This window comes from Micromys minutus (assembly GCF_963924665.1).
Source record: "Micromys minutus genome assembly, chromosome: 21".
NCBI classification, from domain to species: Eukaryota; Metazoa; Chordata; class Mammalia; order Rodentia; family Muridae; genus Micromys; species Micromys minutus.
Genome location: NC_137956.1, coordinates 1,293,885 through 1,314,052, shown reverse-complemented (window position 1 = coordinate 1,314,052; position 20,168 = coordinate 1,293,885). Strand labels below are relative to the sequence as shown.

The window sequence follows — 20,168 nt, the reverse complement described above, 5'->3', positions numbered from 1 at the left end:
TACTGAGCTAAACAAAAAGTTCTCAATTGAGGAATATCGAATGTCTGAGAAGCATCTAAGGAAGTGCTCTACATCCTTAGTCATCAGGGAAATGCAAATCAAAACAACCCTGAGATTCCACCTCACACCAGTCAGAATGGCTAAGATCAAAAATTCAAATGATAGCAGATGCTGGCGAGGATGTGGAGAAAGAGGAACACTTCTCCACTGTTGGTGGGGTTGTAAACTGATACAACCACTCTGGAAATCAGTCTGGCAGTTTCTCAAAAAAAAAAAAATTGGACATAGTACTACCTAAAGACCCAGTTATTCCACTTCTAGGCATATACCCCAGTGACGCTCCAAACTACAACAAAGACACATGCACCACAATGTTCATAGCAGCCCTATTTATAATAGCCAGAAGCTGGAAAGAACCCAGATGTCCTTCAGTAGATGAATGGATACAAAAATTGTGGTATATTTACATAATGGAGTACTACTCAGCTATCAGAAACAATGACTTTATGAAATTCTTAAGAAAATTCATGCCTCTAGAGAATATCATCATGAGTGAGACAACACAGTCACAAAAGAACAGACATAATATGCAGTCACTGATAATTGGATACTAACCCCAGAAAGCTCTGAACACCCCAGAAACAACTCACAGACCATATGAAGTTCAAGAAAAACAAAGGCCAAAAAAAAAAAAAAAAAAAAAGAGAAAGAAAAAAAAAGAAAAATCATTATGTTTAATCTTTACACACCAAGAAAACTTTGACTATTTCCAGGTTACATCTTGTTTTACATGTACTTTATGCTCATTGTAACTAGTAAGACTTTAATGCATACTATCAAACCTTTAAAAAAATCAAGTACTGACAAAAATGTATTCATATACTTTTATGCAAAAAATGCTTTTAAAATATGTACATTTATCTATGTTTTTTAAAATAAAGTTGTTCAATTAAAAAAAGTATATAATGTAGAAAGAGACCTCCATTAAAGATCCACAGATTTCAAAATAAAATAAAAAAGAAAGAAAGAAAAAAGTCTCACATTAAAGCCGTCCTCAGACTCATTAAGTAGCTGAGAATGATTTCAAACTTCTGATCCCTCTCCTCCTACCTCCAGAGTGATGGGGCTACAGACATACCCAACCAAGCCTATGTGGGGCCAGAGATGGAGCCCAGGGTGTCTTGCATGCTAGGGAAGCCTCTACCAACTGAGCTACATGCTCAGCCAATTCTATTCTTTTGAAGACTCTTCATCCAACATCTCAACTTTTAAAAATTCCATGTGAGTTAAATATAAACAGCAGACTATCCCAACAGGCTCTGAAGAAACCAAACCACACCTACTTCAACAGATGCATAAAACACAACCAAGAGATAAAAACAAACAAAAAACCAACTACCATCCATGACCCAACAGCAACCAACCAACTCCCCAGTAAGGGAATACAGAAATACAGGAATAGTAGAATGTCTGAGAATCTTACTATTCAAAAGAATTAACAATCATATAAAAAGTCAAATGAACAGATGGACCATCTATCAAAGACCTTGACAAGACAGTCTCCAAAGTGAATATGACTGTTAATAAATTGGAGGTAAAAGTTCAAAATGGAGATAAAATTAGCAAGGAGGTTGAAGACTTGAAAAACAATCAAACAAAAACACTTGAAATGAAGGAAATAGTCAATCAAATAAAAAATATACCAAACATTATCATTCACAGACAAGACCATGCAGAAGAACAAATTTCAGAGATAGAAAACAAAGTCAATAAAACAATACAAACATGCATCAAGGAAAAAATAAGACAATGTTTCTTTTTAAACATTTGTTTAATGATTTGTATGTATGTGTGCATGTGCTTGCATATGTCTATCTGTCTGTCTGTTTATGGGTTGATCATGGAGGCAGAACTCCTCTCTCCTGTATCTATTCAATTCAACGATGCTATAAGCAGATTTTAAATTTTGAGACACAATGAACATTCATAAAAATTAATATTTTGGGAGAGTAGAGAGATCGATCATTGGTTAAGAGCATTGGCAGCTCCTCCAGAGGACCTGGGTTGGATTGTCAACACTCACATGGCAGCTCACATTGGTCTGTAACTTCAGTTCCAGAGTATCTGATCCCTCTTCTGGCTTCCATGTGTACCAGGTACACATGTGACACACAGACATACACATAGGCAGAACATTCATACACATAAAATAAAAATCAATAAAAAATTAAAAAGTCATAGTTTTGAATGTATAGTTCTGAGGGTTCTGACAAATGCATCCCTTTGTATAATTAATGTCATGATCAAAATATAAACATTCCATTATTACTAAATCATTCCTTATGCCACTGTGGTCACCATGTCCCTCCACTTCTAGGCTTTGAAAAGCAACCTCTAATCTATTCTTTTTCTCTAAACTTCTTCCTTTCATAAAATATCACAAAAATAGTACCATAGAGAAACCCTTTTAGGTTAATCTCTTTCATTTAGTAAAAGGCATCTGAGATTTATCTATATTGTTGAACTTGTTGCCTTTTTCCATGTGAGCATTAGAGTAACTTACAAAGACAATTTCATATTTCCTTGGGAGTCTCTGCATTGATTTCTTCCTGTGGCTCCAGTACATTGTCTAGACTTGGTGGGTTTGTCAGCTTGACACAGGCGGGAGTCACGGAAGAAGGATCTTGAGTTGAAGAATTGCCTCCATCAGATCCATCCATGGGAATGTTTGTGAGGCATGTTTTTATTAATGATTGATGTGGAAAGGCCCAGCCCACTATTGGTGTTGCTGCCTCTGGGCTGGTGCGTCTCAGTTGTATAAGAACTAGCAGGGAGGCCTTCACGTCCGTCACCTCGAGGATCTTCGCTCGCCTGCTCGCTCGCTCTCCCGTCGTCCTAACCCGCCACCGCCCGCACAACTTGTCCTCTCCCCGCTTGCAAACATGGCTGACATCAAGAACAACCCCGAATATTCTTCGTTTTTCGGTGTCATGGGCGCCTCGTCCGCCATGGTCTTCAGCGCCATGGGAGCTGCCTATGGCACAGCCAAGAGTGGCACTGGTATCGCAGCCATGTCCGTCATGAGGCCAGAGCTGATCATGAAGTCCATCATCCCGGTGGTTATGGCTGGGATCATCGCTATCTATGGGCTGGTGGTGGCAGTACTCATCGCTAACTCCCTGACTGACGCATCACCCTCTACAGGAGTTTTCTTCAACTGGGTGCTGGCCTGAGTGTGGGGCTGAGTGGCCTGGCTGCTGGTTTTGCCATTGGCATCATCGGAGATGCTGGTGTTCCGGGCACTGCCCAGCAGCCCCGACTGTTCGTGGGCATGATCCTGATCCTCATCTTTGCAGAGGTGCTTGGCCTCTACGGTCTCATCGTGGCCCTGATCCTCTCCACAAAGTAGTCTTTTTCCACTACCAGTCACAGGATAGGATGTAAAGATCACACCCCTCCTCATTCCAGAAGGAACAGCCTGACACATGCACGGGTAGTTGCCCCCTCAGTAGTTGGTCTTGTAAATGTGCAGTGTCCTAGTGCCCATTGTCTGCTGCCCCACCTTGCCCCTGCTGCCCCGTGCTGTGGACGTCTGGGCCCACTCATCTCCCACCCAGGCCCTTGACCAGTGATGATGTCCGCCTCTGGTCGCCCCACCCATCGCCCTAGAGTGCGCCTTGTGTATGAGAATGAATTAGAGTTGTCATTTTTCTCTTCACTGGATGTTTATTTATAAAAGATTTGACCTATTCATGCATCAGTGGAGCAGCCCTGTCTCCCAACTATATAGTAATCATTAGTACACTGTCGCCTTGTGGGGTTCTTGCTGCTGAGACTCCTTGAATGGAGCCATCCTCCCTCCAGCCCTGACCAGCCAGGGTGGAGGGCAGAGTGCTCCTCAGAGCTGGCTCCCAGCTGTGTCCAATAAAAGCTCTCGGATGTGGAAAAAAAAAAAAGAACTAGCAGGGAAATGAGGGAGTAAGAGCAGTCTCCCATGGGCTCTGCTTCAGTTCCCTCAGTAATGGGCTCCAAACGTTAAGGTGAAATAAGTCCTTCCTTCTTTGGCTTGGTTTTGGACATGTTGTTTATCACAGAACAGAAAACAAACTAGGACACTAAGCAGTTACGCAGCAAATGATTTAAGGATAAGCTTTGTCACCTCCATGAGATGACAGCACAGTTGTTCCATTCTGCCATGGAAGCCTGGTTCTGAGATGACTTTTGACACCTGTCTGGCCACTTACTGTGCTTAGGCCCAGTCAGTTTGCTGCTGTTACAGAATTTTTCAATAAAGACTTTCATTAGCTTTGATAAATACCCTTCCCTTCATTCCTTCCTTTCTTCCTCCATCCCTTCTTCCCTCCCTCTCTCCCTTCTTCCCTTTCTTCCTTTCTTCCTTCTTTCCTTCCTTCCTTTTCTTTCTTTCAATAATGTGTGTGTGTGTGTGCTCACACATGAGCATGCATGAGTCCAGAGAGGGTGTTGGGTCCTCTGGAGCTAGAGTTAAAGGTGTTTGTGAGCTGCTGGTGTGGACGTTGAACACTGCACTCTGGATCTTCTGCAAGGGCACTTACTCTGGTAGCTCTGGTGAGAGCTCTGGTGAGAGGTAGTTCTTAACCCGAGCCATCACCACAGCACTTCAGTCCGGCTTTGAGTCTTGAGATGGAGTCTCTTCATTGGCCAGGATATTACTGTGGCTACCTAGGCTAGCCAGCCATCCAGTCCCAAGGATGGATTACAAGTGCATGCTACCATGCTCAGCTTTCTACATGGATTCTGGGGACAGCTCAAGTCCACATGCTTGACAAGCAAGCACTTTATAGACTGAGCTACTTCCCCAGCCAGAACCCCATTTTTCAAACCAACCAAATAAACCTGAACTCTACACAGCGTGAGAAATTTGCCTCGGCACAGCTTGTCTTTTCCAGACAGGGAACAATTCTTGCTCTGTCTAAGTCTACGATGTTCCCATTGTCCTGTCCTGAGCATTTATCAATACCAACCTTGTCTACACAGCGGCTTTTGTGGAAGCTGTGAGAAGGTATGGCTGCCTAGGTTCTCTCTATACTTTGTGAATCTGGAGCTGAGCCTGGGGTTTGTTTGTTTGTTTGTTTTATTTTATTGCATGTAGTATGTATATGCTGTGAACACAAGCCACCGCATATGGGGCCATAGAGTGACTTGTGGGGAAAGGTCTTCTTCCCCAGTGAGCCCCAAGGATCGATCTCAGCTCCCTAGGCTTGATGACAGCATTTTCACCTGCTGAGTGAGTCATCTCTGCAGCCTAAGTATTTTTTAAAAGCTCTCTGGTTGGTGTTGATCTACACTCAGAGTTGGGAACACTCACTGGACCTGTTGGTCTCAAATAGAGCGAGCGGTCCTTCTTCCTCTAGGGAGCCGGGAGCCTGTCTCCTGAGTTGTGAGGCAGTACATAATAAATGCATAGCAGGCAGCAACTGCTCCAGTTGCTTCAGGCCTGGGAGGCTCAGAGCTATAAAAGGCAAAGCTTTCTCCTTCATCTGTTAGATGCTAGTAACTCCAAGAACTGTGTCATGGTATTTTAGCATCAACCTATCACACATGTCTGTGCTGGCTGATGGGAGGGAGTCGTGATGGAAAACAGGTGTGATTCCTACAAGCCGCTACGGACTTAATGGGTTACAACGGGACGCCAGTGGAAAAATCTGATGAGAGGGATGCTGCCAAAGGATGTGGAGAGACTTGGGTTTCTCTGAGGTATTTGGCCTGCTGGGATATCTTCCAAAGCAGAAAGCAAAGTTTTGGGCACCACCATGGGAGGGGATGGATGGCATTCTATGGTACCTGGAGTGGTCCAGCTCCTCTGAGGTGGAGACTTTTCTCCTAGAGGGGAGGTTGGAAGGCAGGAGATGGCTCAGTTTGCAAAATATTTGCTATGCAAGCATGAGCTCAGATCCCCAGCACCATAAAGGCCAGGAATAGTGGCATTTATCTGTGATCTCACTGAGATTACAGATAATCTGGGGCAGATTCTTGGAGCTTGCTGGCCAGCTTGTCTAGGCAACCTGTGAGCTTCGGTTCACTGAGAAACACTGTCTAAAAACTAAGGTGGAGACTGACTTGAAGCTGCCAGTCATCAACCTCTTCCACACACACATACACACATGTGCACTCACTCACACATGCGTGTTGGGGGAGGTATGGACAGTGAAAAGGTTTTGTGACAAAGAGTATCTCACTCTAATCAGGAGCCAAGGAATACCACAAAAGTCACACCATACACAAACCTCACACAAACAACTTATTGGGGAGGGGGCACACATGAAGTGCCTGACTCTGAGCAGAGACAGACAGAAATTTCTAATGGCAGGCTTTGTGGGGATGTGAAGCATGTATCTAGGGAAAGTAGGAAAAGTACAGAGAGAGTAGAAGCATGTCATTTTGTTGTTAGGGGTGGCAGGGCTATTGGTACAATCATTAAAGGTGTGTGTGTGTTGGGGGGTAGGAGTTCCAAGTAATCTGGTTTTAGAATGTGGATGGTTCTTAGTATGACCAATGGGATGAGGTGTAAGCAGATGGATAGATAGATAATATCCCCTGAACCATTTCCCAATTCTGGAAACACCTCCTTGTTCCTTTTGGCCGAAGGCATGGGAACTTCCTTATTCCCCTAATGCACTCATTGTGGGTATGCCCCCATCACCTAACACTATGGGATCCAGGGCAGGAGGATCAAAGGTTGGAAGTCATCCTCATCTACATAAGAAGAACCTGAGCTACAGGAGACCCTGTACTTCAGGGTTTCTATTGCTGTGAAAGAAACCATGACCATGACCATGACAATTCTTAATAAGGAAGCCATGACCGATACGTACAGTTTCAAAGATTTAGTCCATTATCAGCATGGCATGAAGCATGGGGGCTTACAGGCAGACATGGTGCTGAAGTTGGCTTAGAGTTTTAAATCCAGATCTGCAGGGAGCAGGAAGTGAGACACTGGGGTTGGCTTGAGCTTCTGCAATCTCAAAGGGCCACTCCCACCCCTACCCTGACACACTTCCTCCAAAAATTCCACACCTACTCCAACAAGGCCACACCTCCAGTAATGTCTCTGGGAGCCATTTTCATCCAACCCCCACACTCTGTCTTAATAATAAAATAAAATGACAAGCCAGGGTCTTGCCAGATAAGCTGGCTGCATTTCTTGTATGCTCACTACTGAGGTTCTCTGACTTAGATGTAGCATCTCTCTGGGTAACACCACCTGGTTAGACGTGTCCCTGGTTCGTAGTCTGTGCTAGTAGTGTGGTTATTTTAAGGTTGGGGTTTTGTTTGTTTGTTTTCATTAAAGGGTAAAGTACACATAACAGAGGTTTCAGAAGGGCAGAACAGTAGCTCCCATTAAGACCAGGGACAGTTCCCTATAACTAGCACCATACTAGAACATTCTTGCACCTCATCTCACTGAATCCTTTTAAGAACTCTGGGAAAGAAGCACAATTCTCATTTCCCAATGAGGACCCTGCGGGCTAAGGACATTTAATGATGAAATAGGACTTCCCTGGAAGCAGCTGCTGGGGCCCGAAACTCTTTCCCGGCCCTTTGTGTTTGCTGACCTAAGACAGGTCCAGATATTTCTTTGTGGGCTTCCATGTGTTTTGTTTGGTTGGTTGATTGATTTGGGGTTTTCAAGACAGGGTTTCTCTGTGTAACCCTGGCTGTCTTGGAACTTGTTTTTGTAAACCAAGCTGACCTTGAACTTCCCGAGTGCTACGATTAAAGGCATTTGCCAACATCCCCAACTGTGTTTCCATTTCTTAAGTAGGTATTTGTTTGGGGGGGGGGTGTTTGTTGTTGTTCTTTTTGGGTTGGGCGGATTTTTTGTTTTGTCTTGTGTTTTGAGATGGGGTTTCTCTGTGAAGCCCAGTCCTGGAACTCTCTGTAGACCAAGCTAGTGTTGAACTCAGAGACCCACCTGCCTCTCCCTCCTTAGTGCTGGGATTAAAGGTTTGTGGCACCATGGCCAGGCCAGAGTTTTGTTTTGTTTTTTTATTATAGTTTAAACAAACAAGAAAAGATTCCTGGATAGTTAATCTTAGACACCAGTTAAGCCTAGGTGACCCGCTATTTAAACACTAAGCTTTAGGGAGCTCCTCCCAGGTAGAGTTTCTCTTGGCAAACTCAGCTGTTGATGAAACAGAGTGCCAAGGGGCAATTATTCTGGGAAGGTGTGTGGACCCCAGGGAGGGGGTGCTGGGATGGCAGAGCATCCAGGAAACAAAGGACTAGAGTTTCCGCTTACATACACTCCTGCAGCCCAATTCCCCATTGCTGAGGAGGCTTATAAAACCAGAGAGTTGTTTGTTTGTTTGGGGGGTTGTTTTTTGTTTTGTTTTGTTTTGCTTTTGAGACAAGGTAACATCAGAAAGAAGAATGAGCTCTGAGCAGGCCAAGAGGAGGCTAGAGCAGCAAACTTGACAGAAACAGGTCCTAGGGAGAAGATACAGAGCTCTAGGAGGCCAGGCAGGCCTGGATTTCTGGCCACAAGGGTGAGTGTACCTTGTCTGACTCAGACCTTTACGCCAGTGTGAACACCCACAGCTTTCCGTGTAAGGCAGAAGTTGGCAAATGTCCTTTATAGCCCAGCTCAGGTGCAGAAGGCAAACGCCTCCCTCACAAGTCTGTGGCCAGAGCCTGCTCTGAGTTCGCCGTTTCAGTACCATCTCTGATTCATGCTGACATCGAGTACACCTGGGGGTAGGATGGGTGACAGGGGACACACAGAAACTATCACAGGACTGTTGACTTTTCATGTAAGGGGTTTGCTAATTAACTTCAAGGGATCGCTGTGTGGCTGGGCTGAGGTCTCCGTGCATGGCCTGTGTCCCGGCCCTCTCAAATTTTAAACCCACTCTTTTTGGCTGAAATCTAAAAGACGGGAAATCTGAACTGTTTTCTCTAAAGTTAGAGCTCCGATTCCTACAGGGAAGAATGTAAAACAAGCCTCTCCTAGCGTGGGAGCAGTGGGAAGAGTGTGGCATCTGCTTGAAACCCGCAGGTGAAAGAGAGAGTCTGGTTCTTGTTAGAATTCTTGGCAAAGCCGTCGGAGGCACATCTGGGAAAGAGGACTATCGGAGAGGCCTGCTTAGTAAGCCCCTCTCCTCACATGTCTGTGACTGCCCCCAGTCACCGGGACCAGCTTCTCCAGTCCCCACACACCGCAACAAGAATCTGCAAATATTCAGGACATACAAAGAACATGCATGTGTCCTGGTTGGCTCATTTTATTTTAATTTGTCAATTTGACACACGCTAGAGTTATCTGGGAAGAAGAATCTCAACTGAGAAATTGCCTTCATCGTCCAACTGGCCTGCAGTAGAAGTGGGACCTTTTTCCTTGATTGAAGACGTAGATGTTCAGCCTGCTGTGGGTGGTGCCTCCCTTGGGCAGTTGGGTCTAGAGCTATAAAAGAAAGCAGGCTGGGCAAGCCAGAAAGAAGCATTCCTCCATGGCCTCTGCCTCATCTCCGGCTTCCAGGTTCCAGCCTTGACTCCCCGTCCTGACTCCCTTCATGATGGACTAAGTTGTACATGATGTAAGCTCTTTCCTCCCCAGGTTGCCTTTGGTCATGGTGTTGTATGCCAACAATAGATACCTAACACAAGTGGGGAACCCTAATGCAGTCCACCGTACCCCCGTTTTTCTCAGTGTCAGATGAGGTTCTTGCTCTAGCAGTGTCACCTCAGAAACACAGTGGACCCCAAGGGAAATGAGCAGAGCCCCTTGTTTTAATGTGACTGTGGATAATTTAAAGATGATCCTGACCCTGTGGCCATTGCTATCCTGCCTGTGCGACATTTCCATTCAGTCGCAGGCCTTCACTTCTCGAACAGAAAAAAGCAAGAAAACAACAAAAACCCCAGCAAAGCCAAAACCAAACCCAAGGCCCAGAGGAAGCAGATGACTGACACAAACTCTCACAGCCAGTGGGAGCCTGCGCTGGATGGAGTATCCGATCCCCTACTGTCTACTGCAGATCCCACCATCTCTCTGGTACTGCCATTCTGCCTTTCCTGGACGTCAGACGTCTTCGAGGTGTGTGTGTGTGTGTCTGTGTGTGTGTGTGTGTGTCTGTGTGTGTCTGTGTGTGTGTCTGTGTGTGTGTGTCTGTGTGTGTGTACATGTGTGTACACATGCTCTCTGAAGCATGGTCTCTTACTGGTGTGGGTCACCTAATGGGCCACGCTGGCTTGCCAGTGAGTACCAAGAGCCTATCTCTGCTTCCCTAGCACGGGGATTATATGGATGCTCTGTCCACCTTGATGTTTGTTTGTTTATCATGGCTTAGGGAATCAACTCAAGTCATAACGCCTGTAACACAGGTGCCCTGCTGACTGATGATCAAGCCCCCCGCCCACCCGAATCTTAGGTCTTAGTTGAAATGCCTCTTCCTCCAGTAAGCCTCTCCTGAACAAACCCCACCCACAGGCTGGAGGTTTCCCCAACTTAACTGATGGTCCCAGGCTGTCTGTCTGCAGAGGGGAAGCAGAGACACGGGGCTAGGGTTGGGGTATGTGGACAACTAATAAAGCCCTTTATTTTCCAGATGTGGTTGAGAAGCTTTGCCAAGAGTCCTAATGAAAACCAGACTGCTCAGGTTAGTGTCCTGTATTCGTCTCAGCTCAGAGTCAGCCTCATGTGTCATTTGCTTGCTAGTTTCCTTTCTAGAAAATCCAAGTCCCAATGACACAGGCTCTGGCCTGTCTGTCTACGAAGCCTGCTGCTGGGGTGTATACAAACATGTCTACAAAATGCATGAACAAGATCAGGGAGATGGCCCGCTGGTATAGGCACTTGCCACACAAGCCTGTAGTTCACAGAGCAACAGAACAAGAGAGGCTACTGCAAACAGGTGAACGTGAGACCGACTGTCAAATACATGATGTGGCATGTGCATGCACTCACATGCTCACACACACACACACACACACACACACACACACATGGATGAAACATTCCTCACATAGTGGAGGTAGCCAACCTCAAGCACACCTCCTGGTTTCTTTAGTGAGCTGCTGAGAGACCCCCTTGAGAGCAGTTTGGAGGGGAGATTGTTGTGTTTCGCATGGACCCAACATGGAAACCTTTTGCTAAATACTGAGAAAGCTCCTAAAACCTTAGAGGCTGACTCCTGCAGCTAGCTCAAGACCTCTGCTTGCTGCTGGCCTCAGGAGTATAGGAAAAGCAGCCTGTAAAAGTGCCTCTCGCCCCAAGGTGAAGTCATGGCCCAGCTGTGGTCTGGGGGCTTCCGGCTGGGTGGTTCTCTCAGACCTTATCTCCGTTCCTGTGGTACGGGAGAATTCTAGCGTCTAGCTGGCCAACACCAAAATGATGGTTGTGGTTTTCTAGTTTGTGTAAGGAAACTCAGGCCAAAGAGAAAGATCAGAGAGTATAGTGCCTGACTATAACTGGTTTGGTAATGCAGAGCAGAAACCAGAACTTAGAGATCTTGCTTCTTTGGCCAATGTCCTCACCATAACCACCTGGAGAATGATTAGTATCTGCCATGTACTGGGTCATAAAAATCTATTCCTGGCTCTGAAATGGATTTGAAAAGGTTTTGAAAGTTAAGTACATACCATAATACAAAGATAAGGCCTGACCTTCCAAGAACCTAGTTTATTGGTGGTAAAACTAAATTCTCAAAATTGTAAGTGGGGAAAGAGTGTACATTTAAGCCAGGCCATTGTGTTCAGGGCAGACTCTTAAGGACTGAGATTTCGCAGGAGACATTTGGCCAACACACTCCACAACTCTACCTGACTGAACCTATGTGTCATGGTTTGAATATGCTTGACTCAGGGAGTGGCACTATTGGGAGGGAGGTGTGGCCTGGTTGGAGGAGGTGTGCCTCTGTGGGTGTAAGACTCTCACCCTAGCTGCCTGGAAGTCAGTATTCTGCTGGTAGCCTTCTGGTGAAGATGTAGAGCTCTCAGCTCTTCCTGTACCACACCTGCCTGCACGCTGCCATGTTCCTGCCTTAATGATAATGGACTGGACCTCTGAGCCGGCAAGTCAGCCCCAATTACATGCTGTTTTTATAAGAGTTGCTTTGGTCATGGTGTCTATTCACAGCAGTAAAACCGTAAGACACCATGACACAGGAAGAAAGTGTGGAGGAGCTTGGGTGTGTGCTGTGGTGAGGGACAAGGTCACCCCCAGGCTCTGCCATCTCAGAGCTCTGACCCAAGGAAGGCGCCTGGGCTTCTGTAGAATCGCTCTCCTCTTCTGTAAAATGGACAAGGTGGCGAAGCTCACTCTTCTCAATGACATCCGGTTGACAGTTGTCACCTAAGTTTGGTTAGCTTAAGTTAGGTTTGACTAGATCGAAGCTAATGCTGTCTATGGTAAAACTGGATGGATGTAGAGTGTTTATTGTGTGGACGTTACTTTGAAGAAACTGAGTTGCTAGTCACCAATGGTGTTCAAACGTGGCTATAAACTACAGAAGAATTGGTTTTAGGGGCTTGGGAGATGGCTCAGCATTTGTCACAGAAGAGAGAGGGCTTGAGGTTGAATCCTCAGAGCCCACGTAACACCAGATAAGGTAAAAAGTCATCTACAATCATAGTGACAATACAGCAAGACTGGGTAGAGACTGGTGAATTGTGGAAGCCTGTAGGCCAGTTAGAATGGTGTACACCACACAACCGCAAACAACAAATGCAGCCTGCCTCAAACCAGGTGAAAGGTAAGAGCCAATACGGGAAAGTGTCTTCTGACCTCTGCACACAAGCTATCACACACACACACACACACACACACACACACACACACACATGCACGCACGCATGCACTGATTTTAGAAGATAAAGATCATAGAACTAGCTGAAGACTGAGTGTAAGGTCTACCTGAGTGCTGACCCCCAGATGACCTTTCAGGACATCATCTGGCACTGAGGAAGACTGTGCTGGCCATGTGGGAAGAGGAGAACATGGAAGCTGGGAACAGTTTGAGCAGAGATCGAGGAAACACCAGCCCCTTTGGAACCACAGCTTTATCTACCAAACATTCATCAGATGTGGGTTTGGGAGCATCTGAGGGCTGACTGTGGGCTTCCAGGATTTGGTGGATTGTTCGGGGAGGAGATGCTAGTGATAAGATTTCAGGACTAAAACAAATGAACTCTAATCACAATGACTTGAGTCTGCCCAGCAGGGTGCCTACCTGATTTCCTCAGGGTCAGCCTTAAAACCCAGTTAGACCAGTCCCACCTTCTACCCCCAGAACAAGCAAACTGAGGTGGACTGTCCCCTGCAATCGTCTCTGCTTGAACTTCAGTGTGATGGAAGAAGAAGGGGGCAGGAAATACGGGAGCTGGAAGGCAATTCCTGAAATGCTGGCAATTACATTAGTGTTCCGAGGACTCCCAGGCATATCTTTTTATTCTTATTTTATTTTATTCTTACTTATAATTATATGTATATGAGCATAGGTGTCTGCAGTGTCTATAGAAAAGATGTCAGGTCTCCTGGATCTGGAGTTATGGGTGATTTAGAAATGGGAACCCAACTCCAGTCCTCTGTAAGAGTAGTAAAGCACGCTTAACTATTGAACTGTCTCTCTAGTTCCCAAGTAAGTCTTTTATCAGAAAAAAATGGCAGAGAATACTAATGGTTTGAATCACCCTAAAGGAGAGATTCTGCACCCAGATGATGTGTTCTAGATACCACAGGCTGAAAGTGATTGGCATCCAATGTACAAAGTAGTGTTTGAAAAAGCATAGAGGGACAGGGTGTCACTCAGTTTATAGAATTGTCTACCACACATGGAGCCAGGGTTTCCCTCCCCAGCACTGACTAACTGGGAACTGTGGGACACACCTGTAATAGCAGCTCTTGGGAGGAAGATGCAAAGGATGGGACATTCAGATTCATCTTCTAGTACATATCGAAAATAAGGCCAGACTGGGTGCTCTCTCTGTCTCTGTCTCTCTCTGCTTCTCTCTTTCTCTCTCTGTCTCTCTCTTTCTCTCTCTCTGTCTCTGTGTGTGTATCTGTGTGTCTCTCTCTGTGTGTCTCTCTGTCTCTCTCTGTCTCTGTATGTGTCTCTGTGTGTGTGTGTGTCTCTCTATCCCTCCCTCCCTCTCCCTCCCTCCCTCTCCCCTCTCCCTCTCCCTCTCTCTCTCTCTCTCTCTCTCTCTCTCTCTCTCTCTCTCTCTCTCTCTCTAACATACACACACACACACACACATGCAGCATGACCACCTATAATCTCAGGAGTCAGGAGTCTGTAGCAGAAATGTAAGCTACAGAGTAAGACTTTGTCCCCCAAATTAGCCTAGAATAAATTAAAATGTATAGAGTCACTAAAGAAAAAGAACTCACTGGAAACAACCTTAGATGCTTTTGGTTTTGCTTGTAACTGGTCACTTCATGGGTCCTTGGCAGGGACCTGGGCTTGGCCAGGTTGCTCCTGGAGGCCCTGGTAAGCTTTTGCCAAAAGTTAACTCTGTCTTACAAGCTGCAGAGGGACAGTGATAGCTTAGGGGCCCCCTTCCTGGCCTAAGGGCTCCTGAGGATGGAAACCACATGCTCCCCCTGGCTAACGCATGTTTCAGACCTGTGGCTTTGGTATCAGGTCCCTGCTCTGCTGGGTTTGGTGTTCTGAAGTCATTGCCAAGTCCGGTCCTTCCTGCTGCTAAAGGGAACACCAAGAAGACCATTATTTACCCCAAGCCTTTACTACAGCCTCATTCCCCACAGGGACATATCTTTCTACAGTGTACCCCAGTCCTCATGTTATCCCCAGATCCAAGCAAAGAACTGAGTCCCTTATGGATACCGGAGACATGTGTGTGGGGTGGGTAGATGGTCTGTGCTGTGTGTATGCTGGTTGCACAACACAGGTGAAAATGTATAGTCGGTTTTGTAGGTATCTAGGAACAAGGAGGGTTGGGGTAAGTTGTGTTTATGCAAAGAGAAGCAGGTTCACTCTGAGAGGGGTATAGAAGGGGTGGGGGAGCCCTGAGAACCAAGCATCCTCGATCATAAATCTTCCACCCCCATCACTGCACAAAAGCCCCAAGGATAGAGCTCCTTTCCTGCCATTAATCTAAGACTGGCCGTAGCAGTTCCTTGCTTGTCTAAAGGGGACAATAGAGTTTCCCTCAGACCCTAAGCAGCATCACAGAGATGAATGGAGGAGAGGCACTGCACACAGGTGGCCTTTCGTCTGATGACAGAACCCACTCCTGCCAAGAACCATGCCAGGGAGCTGCCCAACACCCTCAGAAAGATCCAATCAGCTGTTGACAATTCAGTGAGGATGACATCTCAGACAACCACTCTGCTGAGCGGGCTCATGTGAGCCATTATGGGTAGAACTCGGCTGCCCAGGAGGCTTAGATGCCCAGACACCAAGAACACAGCTCTCCAAAGAGGCATAGACTATAGCAGATCTGTAGATTGTTCCAAAGCTGTTTGTATTTTAATGTTAATTCCACTTCCCCAAGAAGGGCTGCCTAGTCACATGACTCCAACTGAACCTTCCCATTTTAATCAGTAAAATAAAGGAAAGCCAGTGACTTGGCAAGGCGAGGGGGGTGGAGAGAAGGAAGGTCTAAGAGGTCAGAGGATGAGAGAGGTCAGTGGTCAGAGGAAGTGAGAGGACGGAGGTTAGAGATCGTGGCAACATGGAGCTTCCCAAGGACCAGCTGGACCCAGGTGGAATTTATCGGTGTTAAAAGGCTATGAACATTAAGGATTTTACAGGTCTAATATCTCATATAGAAGGGCAGTTTATTTGTTTGTTTATTTGATGCAGTCTTGTTGTGTAGAAGATTTGTGGATTGAGAGTTGAATATATAAACCTGTACGAAAAGCTATTGGGCTATAGAGTTGCATTTATGTGGGATTTGGGATACAGAAATACCCCGGAAAGGAGGTGGAGAACAGGTGGTAGAAAACCACCAAGGGAAGGGAAGGACAAGTTGAGCTGTGGTGGCAGCTCAGACCGGGCGCCAGAGGAGCGTGTGGCTCCAAACTAAAATTGGGTTTGAGGAGTGAGATATTAGGGCCGACAGAGATATAAACGTTTATTATTTTTTAATATTTACTGCAACACAGGTCTAAGAGTAAATGCCTTCCCTTCTGCACACATGGCCTTCCTTGCTTAGCCAATGAGGTCAGGAAAAGAGGCCCATGACCTTCTCTTATACATAATGTGCATGCCCAAGGGAAAGTTAATATAAATAAGTAAGCTTTACATCTTTCTTTTACCAACTGAGAAAATCACACACACACACACACAGAGCACACACATACACAGACATACACACATCACATACACAAACACACACACATACAGCACATACACAAACACACACCTTACACACACACACACACACACACACACACACACACACACACACACACACACCTTTGGAGACCAATTAGAACATATAAACTTTATATAATATAAATGGAAAAGTCAACTGCTACTAATAAAATTTTACTAATGATTTCTTGGCTTTCTTTCAAACAAATTCTGTCAAGTGATCAATTTAGTAACCTAAAAAACATTGGCTGAGTTCCTTGGAGAGTTTTACATAGTTCTCAAATACTGCATAGTTACTGTGAAGTGTGGTTTACACACACACACACACACACACACACATGAAAAAAAAAAAAAAGATGCCCTGTAATTAAAAAAAATCTGTTTGTGGGCATGTCCTCTGTTTTGTTTTTTTTTGTTTGTTTTTGTTTTTGTTTTTTTTAAACTGAGTATTTGTTTATATATCATTTAGGTGTATGTGTGTGTGCCTGCCTGTGTTTATGTGCATTATATATGGTGTAGGTATTCTTGGAGGCCAGAAGAGGGTACTAGACCCCTAGAACTGGAGTTACAGACAGCAGTGAGCTGCCTTATGAGTACTGGGAACTGAAACCTGGTTCTCTGCAAGAGCAACAAGCAAGTGCTCTCTCTCTCTCTCTCTCTCTCTCTCTCTCTCTCTCTCTCTCTCTCTCTTAAGATTTATTTATTTCATGTATGTGAGTACATTTTCACTATCTTCAGACACACCAGAAGAGGGCATCAGATCCCATTACAGATGGTTGTGAGCCACCATGTGGTAGCTGGGAATTGAACTCAGGACCTCTGGAAGAGAAGTCAGTGCTCTAACTGCTGAGCTGTCCTTCCAGACTGCAGTAAGTGTTGTAAACTGCTGAGTTAGCTCTGTAGCCTCCACATCATCACTTTTGAGAGGAAATTCCAATAACACAGCTTATCTATGGCACCACTTTGAAAAGTGATGTTCTCTGCTTATTTCAGTCTTTGCTTCTGCACAAAAGGGATATGATACTGGGACTTGCTCTACAACCAACCAAGTCTTGCAGGAGGCAGCAAAAGCCCAGCTAGGGACTTAGCTTCTGGCACTACTGAGTTCTGAGTTCTGCATAAAGAATGTGCTTATGGGGGAAGAAATGGAAGAATGTGCTTGTGATCAGTGGAGTCAGAGGAGACCCACCTAGGCCAGAGGATTTATCTCTTGGGTATATTACTCAACTATGCAAACTATTTAAAAATTAATTTCTAGACAGGCATAAAGGTACATACCTGTAGATCCAGCCCTGAGAGGGTGAGGCAGGAGGATGATAAGTTCAAGTTCATGATGGCATAACGAGTCTATCAGGGGAGGGGAAGGGGGGGCTTCTGAAATTGCAGCCACAGAGTCATCTGTCTTGGCATGCCATTGTGGTTTGTGAACTTTAAACTTAATCCTTGAAAGAAAATCTCTTTTAATTGGCAAGTCATGCATCAAATAACATCTACAATTTGAATTTATTGAGTCCAGATGGTCTCTGACTTACATTTGCTCAGCTTAGATCTTTCAGCTTTACCGTGGAATGTCAGTGATGTGTGTTCCCTATTCACACTTGCTGGAATATACAGTTAACGGGGTGTCCATCAACAGACAAGTAAACAACTGGAGAGTGGGTGCTGTACAGTAGATATTATTCAACCATCAGTGAACGGGATTCTTGGGGACAGGATCAGTGGTTAAAGCACTTGTAACCTAAGCCTGAGGACCAAAGTTGAAATCTGCAGAAACCCCTATTAATTTCAGGTGAACATGGCAGCCCACTTGTCATTTGAGCCTCAGAAAGCAGAGATGGGATACCCCAGAGCAAGCTGGCCAGCATAAGTATTATCAGCAAGCCCTGGGTTTTACTGAGAGACACTGCTTCTAAGAATAAATTGCAAGGATAATCGGGATCATTTCTGACATCAACCATGCCCCCCCCACTAGAAGCACATGTGTACAAACACACACACACAAGCACACATGTCCACACAGACAGACGTACATAACACACCAAGTGTATACACACACACACACACACACACACACACACACATGCCTTCACACAATGCAGATAAACATATACATATATATGCATGAAATTTTGAAAAAAGCTCACATTATCCAGCAAAATAGACGGAACCAGAAGACATTATATTAAGTAAAATAACTCAAGTACGGAGAAGTTACATTATGGTCTCTTTCACATGTGGATGTTAAGTCAAGCGTTGATTGGGATGAGTAATACCGATTGCAGAGTGGTCGGACAACGGGCACCTGCGTGGTTAGACAGCCACAGTAAATCAGAACACTCCAGAGAACAAAGGGAGACTAAGCTTTACAATGGTCTGTAATATGGGTTATGAATAGCTAGAGGATGTCAGAAGCTTCAGATACCAATAGCGCTCAGGACATAGAATGTTACTTTGATGTCATCATTTCTTTTATACTGTGTTTAAAATCACATGTGTCACATAAGGTAATGATGTTAATCAAATTTTTATGTGTATGGAGTAAAAACTAATCTTCTCATCACATATTATACTCATGAACCAAATTATTAAACAATTTACTGTGTAAATTTGCACAATGAAAACTTTTTTCAGTGCTGATACAGGGTTTTAAATATCCCTTGTAGGTGTATATCCCCACTCTGTATGCTGTGCTGAAGCTCTAACCCAGGCCTTTCTGAATGGTAGGCAAGCACTTTACCAACCCCAGCTCCCAAACAAATTTTAAAGTGGATAAGGATTCAGTAGAAACGGTTTTAAAAGCTCTATTTATCTACCAACTAAGCTACAACCTCAACTCCTAAATAAAAAACTTTAAAGTTGATAAGGATTTAATAGAAACTGTACTTTGAATTTTTTGAGCTGTTTGTTTACTTTGGTGTCTGTGTGCTCCAGCCTGTGTGAGCTTATGTGCACCACATGCATGCAGTACCTGAGCAGGCCAGAAGAGGGCATCAGGTCCCCTGGAACTGGAGTTACAGGCAGTCGTGAGCTGCCTGATGTGCACGCAGATATACAGATGTCAGATTAAATAAAACTCTCTTTAAAGCCCTTTGCAGAATGAAGATGATAGGTCTCAAACAAAATGAAGAACTACAAAACTAACTTAGTAAGATTCAATAATGCAGTGTAAAAGACCACCGTTTGTTTCCATCTCAAAGGAGTAATTATGGGCAGATGGGAGGCGCTACCTAATCGGACTTGCCCTAAACTGTTGAAGTGAGACAGTAAGAGTCCGGGTCACTCAAAGGCGAGTGTAGCAAGATTTGTGTCCTGCCATTATTTCTTGGGGGGGAAAAACATTAGGGAAGGCTGAATGTTGAACTAATAGGCTTCTAAATATCTTTAAAGACCAAACAACAGATTGTGGAATGCAGAGATGACAAAGCTGGTTATTTTTAGTATCCCCATTAGCTTATGAATTTTTTAAAAAAGCAACCCAGCTGGTTCATTTCTGCCTTGTTTTCTTTTCTGCACACCTCCTCTCTTCTTTGTTTCACTTTCCTCCCTTCCAGCGGCCTGAGCCTAAACTCCTTCCCAAAAGGCTTGTCTGAGATAAGGGGTGTCTCTAGCTTGTTTATTTTAGGAAATGGTTCAAGAACAGGGCCCGGGGAGGGGCTTTAGAGATGAGAAAGCCAACCTCCAGGAGGGGCAGATGGAGCTCCGTCCCTTTGGGGCTCTCCTTGAGACTGTACAGAGTGTGCCCAGCTTTATCTACACAGACAGTAACTCCTTTTTAAAAATGTGACTCTCCAATTAAAGTGTTTCTTTTTACATCCTATAGCATGGTTGGGAACAGAGCAGACTGGACAC

At 44.9% G+C, this 20,168-nt stretch overlaps 1 pseudogene across 1 annotated transcript; it reads left to right on the top strand.

Annotated features, from left to right (window-relative positions):
* Nucleotides 1–2,924: 2,924 nt before the first annotated feature.
* On the top strand, nucleotides 2,925–3,410 carry LOC308433904 (V-type proton ATPase 16 kDa proteolipid subunit c-like; annotated as a pseudogene). Its single transcript has one exon. The product of its transcript is annotated as a V-type proton ATPase 16 kDa proteolipid subunit c-like (transcript).
* Nucleotides 3,411–20,168: the final 16,758 nt, after the last annotated feature.